Source organism: Entelurus aequoreus, linkage group LG02 (genome assembly GCF_033978785.1).
Source record: "Entelurus aequoreus isolate RoL-2023_Sb linkage group LG02, RoL_Eaeq_v1.1, whole genome shotgun sequence".
Classification (NCBI taxonomy): Eukaryota; Metazoa; Chordata; class Actinopteri; order Syngnathiformes; family Syngnathidae; genus Entelurus; species Entelurus aequoreus.
This window is the reverse complement of record NC_084732.1, coordinates 60,185,036-60,193,798: the sequence shown is the minus strand read 5'-3', so window position 1 is coordinate 60,193,798 and position 8,763 is coordinate 60,185,036. Positions and strand designations below refer to the sequence as shown.

At 42.4% G+C, this 8,763-nt stretch overlaps 1 pseudogene; it reads left to right on the top strand.

Annotated features, from left to right (window-relative positions):
- Positions 1-7,434: 7,434 nt before the first annotated feature.
- On the top strand, positions 7,435-8,208 carry LOC133663797 (transcriptional activator protein Pur-alpha-like; annotated as a pseudogene).
- The last annotated feature ends 555 nt before the right edge of the window (positions 8,209-8,763 follow it).

Below are 8,763 nucleotides of genomic sequence, written 5' to 3'. Positions count from 1 at the left end.
GGATACCGTCAAGCTGAAGAAAGAGTCCTATCGGGCTCTTTTGGCTCATAGGACTCCGGAGGCAGCAGACAGGTATCGACAGGCCAAGCGGTGTGCGGCTTCAGCGGTCGCGAAGGCAAAAACTGGGACCTGGGAGGAGTTTGGGGAAGCCATTGAAAAGGACTTCCAAACGGCTTCGAAGCGATTTTGGACCACCATCCACCGCCTCAGGAAGGGGAAGCAGTGCAGTGTCAACACCGTGTATGGTGGGGATGGTGTTCTACTGACCTTGACTGCGGATGTTGTGGATCGGTGGAGGGAATACTTCGAAGACCTCCTCAATCCTACCAACAGGTCTTCCTATGAGGAAGCAGTTCCTGGGGAATCTGTGGTTGGCTCTCCTATTTCTGGGGCTGAGGTTCCCGAGGTAGTTAAAAAGCTCCTCGGTGGCAAGGCCCCGGGGGTGGATGAGATCCGCCCGGAGTTCCTTAAGGCTCTGGATGCTGTGGGGCTGTCTTGGTTGACAAGACTCTGCAACATCGCATGGACATCGGGGGCGGTGCCTCTGGATTGGCAGACCGGGGTGTTGGTTCCTCTCTTTAAGAAGGGGAACCGGAGGGTGTGTTCTAACTATCGTGGGATCACACTCCTCAGCCTTCCCGGTAAGGTATATTTAGGTGTACTGGAGAGGAGGCTAGGATAGTCGAACCTCGGATTCAGGAGGAACAGTGTGGTTTTCGTCCTGGTCGTGGAACTGTGGACCAGCTCTATACTCTCGGCAGGGTCCTTGAGGGCGCATGGGAGTTTGCCCAACCGGTCTACATGTGCTTTGTGGACTTGGAGAAGGCATTCGACCATGTACATGGAACAGGAAGTCCTGTGGGGAGTGCTCGGAGAGCATGGGGTAATGGTCCGCTCGCTGTATGATCAGTGTCAGAGCTTGGTCCGCATTGCCGGCAGTAAGTTGGACCCGTTTCCAATCTGGGTTGGACTCCACCAAGGCTGCCCTTTGTCACCGATTCTGTTCATAACTTTTGTGGATATAATTATAGGCGCAGTCAGGGCGTGAGGGTATCTGGTTTGGTGGCTGCAGGATGAGGTCTCTGCTTTTTGCAGATGATGTGGTCCCGATGGCTTCATCTGGCCAAGATCTTCAGCTCTCACTGGATCGGTTCACAGCCAAGTGTGAAGCGACTGGGATGGGAATCAGCACCTCCAAGTCCGAGTCCATGGTTCTCACCCGCAAAAGGATGGAGTACCATCTCCGGGTTGGGGAGGAGATCGTGCACTAAGTGGAGGAGTTCGAGTACCTCGGAGTCTTGTTCACGAGTGAGGGAAGTGTGGATCGTGAGATCGACAGGCGGATCGGTGCGGCGTCTTCAGTAATGCGGACGCTGTATCGATCCGTTGTGGTGAAGAAGGAGCTGAGCCGGAAGACAAAGCTCTCAATTTACCGGTCGGTCTACGTTCCCATCCTCACCTATCGTCATCAGCTTTGGGTTATGACCGAAAGGACAAGATTACAGGTACAAGCGGCCGAAATGAGCTTCCTCCGCTGGGTGGCAGGGCTCTCCCTCGGAGAGAGGGTGAGAAGCTCTGTCATCTGGGGGGAGCTCAAAGTAAAGCCGATGCTCCTCCACATCGAGAGGAGCCAGATGAGATGGTTCGGGCATGTGGTCAGGATGCCACCCAAACGACTCCCTAGGGAGGTGTTTTGGGCATGTCCGACCGGTAGGAGGCCACGGGGAAGCCCCAGGACACGTTGGGAAGACTATGTCTCCCGGCTGGCTTGGGAACGCCTCGGGATCCCCCGGGAGGAGCTGGACAAAGTGGCTGGGGAGAGGGAAGTCTGGGCTTCCCTGCTTAGGCTGCTGCCCCAGCGACCCGAACTCGGATAAGCGGAAGAAGATGGATGGATGTGTGTATATATATATATATATATATATATATACATATATATATATATATGTATGTATATATATATATATATATATATATATATATATATATATATAGGTATGTGTATATATATATATATATATATATATATATAGGTATGTGTATATATATATATATATATATATATATATATATATATATAGGTATGTGTATATATATATATATATATATATATAGGTATGTGTATATATATATATATATAGGTATGTGTATATGTATATATATATATATATATATATATATGTATGTGTATATATATATATAGGTATGTGTATATATATATATATATATAGGTATGTGTATATATTTATGTATATGTATCTATATATATATGTATGTATGTACATATATATGTATGTATATATATTTGTGTATTTATATACATATATATTTATATAAATATATATATGTATATACATATATATGTGTATATATGTATATACATATATATATATGTATATACTGTACATATATATGTGTATATATGTATATACATGTATACATGTATATATATGTATATAAAGATATACATATATATATATATGTATATACCAGTGACGTGCAGTCAGGGGAGGCAGGGGAGGCGGGGCCTCACGTGCCATCATGGAAAGAAAAAAAATGTAAAAAGAAAACAAATTAATTAAATTGTTATGTATATCCAGTGATTATACTATAAAGTTATTTTCCATTTAACTTCACCAGTTTTAGATTATTTTTATTCAAAATCGCTGAATTTTCACATTTGCCGTTCAAATACTGAGAAGAGACTTGCGGTGAGTCACCAGCCAGTTGAGCCTCACCATGGATTGCGCAATGACTCGGCTAACTGCTGACCTGCTGTGCAGGGAGACCGTATTGCTATATGAATTATATTATACATTTCCATAGTTTAGTTAGCTGAGGTATATAATGTACAGTGTATTTTGTCAACAACTGTATGTGTGTAACGTATTTCTTGTGCTGAGCAATCATAAAACGGCTGCGAAGACGCACTGGGTGAGGCTCGCAGTAATCCCGCCTCCTGGTGGTAGAGGGCGGTAGTGATCCTAGAGATCATTCTTGCGACTACTCGGCTGCAGAAGAAGTGACAACAAGCAGCAACAGTTAGCAGCGATCGTTTATTTTTTTCCTCTCGCCTGAACTTTTAACATGGAGGATTACATATCTAAAATAAAACAGTTTTCTAAACTGGACTTTCAATAGAAGCAGGAGGTAATAATTAAAGGAAGATCTCCATCGAGACAGAGAGACTTTTAAAACTGAAGCAATATAAGGAAGACTTCTATAAACAAGTTATCGATGCTTTTGTTCAAAAGGAGCGGCGCATGAACTTCATTTATAAGTAAAAGGTAAGACCATAATAAAGTTTTTTTAATTGAATGTGCTTTTTTGTGTGTTACAGTTTGTATGTGTAAAGTTAAAGTTAAGTTGAAGTACCAATGATTGTCACACACACTAGGTGTGGTGAAATTTGTCCTCTGCATTTGACCCATCCCCTTGCTCACCCCCTGGGAGGTAAGGAGAGCATTGGGCAGCAGCGGCGCCGCGCCCGGGAATCATTTTTGGTGTTTTAACCCCCAATTCCAACCCTTGATGCTGAGTGCCAAGCAGGGAAGAATGCTGGTATGAGCTTTTAAACATAACCCGTTATCTGCTGCCAATCAAATGGTGAATAAGATACTCCTTAGGGTTCATATGTTTGTAAATCTGACTGTGATGAAGTCAGTGCCTCACCAGCCATGAACCTCACCGCACGTCACTGGAATATACATATATACATATACAAATACATATATATACAAACATATATGTACATACATATACATATTTATATATATACATTTACATGTATATATGTATATACATATATGTATGTATATATGTATATACATATATATAGTATGTATATACATATATATGTATATACCATGGACGTGCAGTCAGGGGAGGCAGGTGAGGCGGGGCCTCACGTGCCATCATGGAAAGAAAAAAAATTTAAAGAGAAAAAAAATTAAATTGTCATGTATATCCAGTGATTATACTATAAAGTTATTTTCCATTTAACTTCACCAGTTTTAAATTATTTTTATTCAAAATTGCTGAATTTTCACATTTGCCGTTCAAATACTGAGTAGAGACTTGCGGTGAGTCACCAGCCAGTTGAGCTTCACCATGGATTGCGCAATGACTCGGCTAACTGCTGGCCTGCTGTGCAGACCGTATTGCTATATGAATTATATTATACATTTCTATAGTTTAGTTAGCTGAAGTATATAATGTACAGTGTATTTTGTCAACAACTGTTTGTGTGTAACGTATTTCTTGTGCTGAGCAATCATAAAACGGCTGCGAAGACGCACTGGGTGAATCACGCAGTAATCCCGCCTCCTAGTGGTAGAGGGCGGTAGTGATCCCAGAGATCATTCTTGCGACTACTCGGCTGCAGAAGAAGTGACAACAAGCAGCAACAGTTAGCAGCGATCGTTTATTATTTTCCTCTCGCCTGAACTTTTAACATGGAGGATTACCTATCTAAAATAAAACAGTTTTCTAAACTGGACTTTCAATCGAAGCAGGAGGTAATAATTAAAGGAAGATCTCCATCGAGACAGAGACTTTTAAAACTGAAGAAAGATAAGGAAGACTTCTATAAACAAGTTATCGATGCTTTTGTTCAAAAGGAGCGGCGCATGGACTTCATTTATAAGTAAAGGTAAGACCATAATAAAGTTTTTTTTATTAATGTGCTTTTTTGTGTGCTACAGTTTGTATGTGTAAAGTTAAAGTTAAGTTAAAATACCAATGATTGTCACACACACTAGGTGTGGTGAAATTTGTCCTCTGCATTTGACCCATCCCCTTGCTCACCCCCTGGGAGGTGAGGGGAGCAGTGGGCAGTAGCGGCGCCGCGCCCGGGAATCATTTTTGGTGATTTAACCCCCAATTCCAACCCTTGATGCTGAGTGCCAAGCAGGGAAGAATGCTGGTATGAGCTTTTAAACATAACCCGTTAACTGCTGCCAATCAAATGGTGAATAAGATACTCTTTAGGGTTCATATGTTTGTACATCTGACTGTGATGAAGTCAGTGCCTCACCAGCCATGAACCTCACCGCACGTAACTGAAATATACATATATACAAACATATACATATATACTGTATGTACATATACATATATATGTACATATAAATATATGTACATATATGTATATATATATATATATATATATATATGTATATACATACTGTATATACCGGTATGTGTATATCCATATATATATGTATATAATATATATATGTATATACACATATACATATATATACACATGTGCATATATATTTACATATACATATATATATGGATATATGTATATACCAGTGACGTGTGGTGAGGTTCATGGCTGGTGAGGCACTGACTTCATCCCAGTCAGATTTACAAACATATGAACCCTAAAGAGTATCTTATTCACCATTTGATTGGCAGCAGTTAACGGGTTATGTTTAAAAGCTCATACCAGCATTCTTTACACATACAAACTGTAGCACACAAAAAAGCACATTTAAATAAAAAAAACATTATTATGGTTTTACCTTTCTTGCTGGACATCCAGACAGCCAGCCTTTGCGTGTGTACCACGCCGTTTGAAAAGAACGGGTCTTCTGTCCCGAAGTCAAAAGCAAACCTTTTAGCTCCGGCGTTGGTCTACCTTAAATTATTACCTCCTGCTTCGATTGAAAGTCCAGTTTAGAAAACTGTTTTATTTTACATATGTAATCCTCCATGTTTTTAATAAAAGTTCAGGCAAGAGGAAATAAACAATCGCTGCACTTGACTTGCTAACTTTTTTTTTTTTTTTTTTTTCTTCTGCGGCCGAGGAATGATCTCTGGGATCACTACCGCCCTCTACCACCAGGAGGCCGGATTACTGCGAGCCTCAGCCAGTACGTCTTTTGCAGCAGTTTTATGAATGCTCAGCACAAAAAATATGTTACACACATACAGTTGTTGACAAAATACACTGTACATTATATACCTCAGCTAACTAAACTATGCCATAGTTTAGTTAGCTGATATAATTCATATAGAAATACAGTCTCACTGCACAGCAGGCCAGCAGTTAGCCGAGTCATTGTGCACAATCCATGTTGAGGCACAACTGAGTGACGTGCCTCAACTGGCTGCTGATCACCGCACCGTCTCTTCTCAGTATTTGAACGGCAAATGTGAAAATAAAAATAAAAATAATCTAAAACTGGTAAAGTTAAATGGAAAATAACTTTAGTATAATCACTGGATACATATAACAATTTAATATTTTTTTATTTCTTTTTACATTTTTTTTCTTTCCAGCCTCTACTGACTGCACGTCACTGGTATATTTACATATATATGTACATCTATATGTAATATATATAAATATGTATATATGTGTACATATTTATGTATGTACATATGTGTATGTATCAGTGTATACATATTTTTATATATTTACATCTATATGTAATATATATAAATATGTATATATGTGTACATATTTATGTATGTACATATGTGTATGTATCAGTGGCGTGCGGTGAGGTTAATGTCTGGTGAGGCATGACTGCATCATCACAGTCAAATTTAAAAACATATGAACCTGCAGTGCAGGTGTACCTAATGTTGTGTCCCTGCGGTCGTTCGCGGCTCCTGCAGCGCGAGCATTGTTGTTTTTGGACTTTTTGGCTTCTTGTTAAATGACTTTTTTTGGGTGGATTCGGTCTTGCACGTGGAGGGTTTGGGTGTGGGCTTTGGTTGGTGTGGCCGCGGTGCTCCCGTCGGGCAGTGCATTCTGCGGAGGCGGGGTTATGAGACGAGCCTCACACAGTGTGTCTCCGCAGCAGATTTATGATCGCTCAGCACTAAAAATATGTTACACACATACAGTTGTTGACAAAATACACTGTACATTATATACCTCAGCTAACTAAACTATGGAAATGTATAATATAATTCATATACCGTATTTCCTTGAATAGCCGCAGGGGCGTTAATTAATTTAAAACCTCCTGTCACTCCTGCGTTTACCGGAAACGGGCGGGATGGCCGTGCATGCGGTAATTATTTTAAAACCTCTTCTCACTCCGGCGTTTACCAAAAGGAATCCATCAAATTTAGGCGTGCGCTTTGAGTGTGATGTAAGCATACCATCATGAAAAGCACATTTAATTTAAAAAAACGTTATTATGGTCTTACCTGTACTTATAAATGGAGTCCATTTGCAGCTCCTTCTGACCAAAAGCATCGATAACTTGTTTATGGGTGAGGGCCGACATCCGGGCAACTGAGCTACATACGGGTTCTTCGAGCCATAGCAACCAGACTGGCGTTGAAAACAAACCGTTGCCATTACTCTTTAACCTGTCGACCTACGCTGGCTACCCGTCATTCTGCCTCCAAAATGCAGAAAAACTGTGTTGTTTTTGGTTGTGCTAACCACAACTGGAAACAGGGAAAACAAAGGTTGTATTTTGTTCTGCCAAAGCGTGATAAAAGCCCACAGAGACGAGACAAATGGCTCGCAGCTTTACACCGGGAAAACGAGGACGGTTGTCACTGGAGTCCCCCAAAGTCGGCAGGCAGGCAGCATCATGGCGGACAGAGACAGTGGAAGTGAGCAGGGAGGAGCAGCCACGGGCCCAGGCTTCGGTTCCATGCACGCTACAGCGGGAGGGACGGGCTCGGCTTCCGGCCTCCAGCATGAGACGCAGGAGCTGGCGTCCAAGCGAGTTGACATCCAAAACAAACGCTTGTACTTGGACGTCAAGCAGAACGCCAAAGCCCGCTTCTTGAAGATAGCCGAAGTCGGGGCCGGTGGCAACAAGAGCCACCTCACGCTGTCTATGTCGGTGGCGGTCGAGTTCCGCGACTACTTGGGGGACTTCATTGAACACTACGCCCAGTTGGGTCCCAGCAACCCGGGCATGGTGCAGGATGAGCCGCGGCGGGCCCTGAAAAGCGAGTTCCTAGTGCGGGAGAATCGGAAGTACTACATGGACCTGAAAAAGAACCAGCGGGGACGGTTCTTGAGGATCCGGCAGACCGTGAACAGGGGGCCCGGCTTGGGGTCAGACCATCGCGCTCCCGGCGCAGGGACTTAGCGAGTTCCGCGACGCTTTGGCTAAACTTATTGACGATTACGGCGTGGACAAGGATCCCGCGGAGCTGCCGAAGGGCTCGTCGATGACTGTGGACAACAAGCGCTTCTTCTTCGACGTGGGCTCCAACAAGTACGGCGCGTTCACACAAAGTTGTTGATAACTTCCGCGTCTCTTTCTTAGTAGCGCGCAGGCTAAGCTAACTAGCAAGCTAAGCTAAGCCTGAGAAGCTTTAAAGTTCACTGAGACGAGTCTGACGCAAATAATACATTTTCGTTTTTTCACACGATATGCGAATAAGTAAAAATGCGTAAATGAAGGATTTAACGCCGACTTCCAAGCCACAACGCTCGTTAAATGCTTTTTCTGTCAATGCTGTGTTCGCTGTGAGCTGGTTTGTTTTCAACAAATTCCCGGTTGCTAGGGGATTGGTAGGCGGAAGTGACGTAGGTCCGCCCTCACCCATTGAAGTCTTCATTATTTTCTTTTTTCCGTTTTAAAAGTCTCTGTATCGATGGAGATATTCCTTTAATTATTACCTCCTGCTTCGATTGAAAGTCCAGTTTAGAAAACTGTTTTATTTTAGATACCGGTATGTAATCCTCCTTGTTAAAAGGAAGAAAAAAAAATATCTTGCTGCGTGTGTTCACTTCTTCTGCAGTACCGGAAGTCGCAAGAAGGATCACTA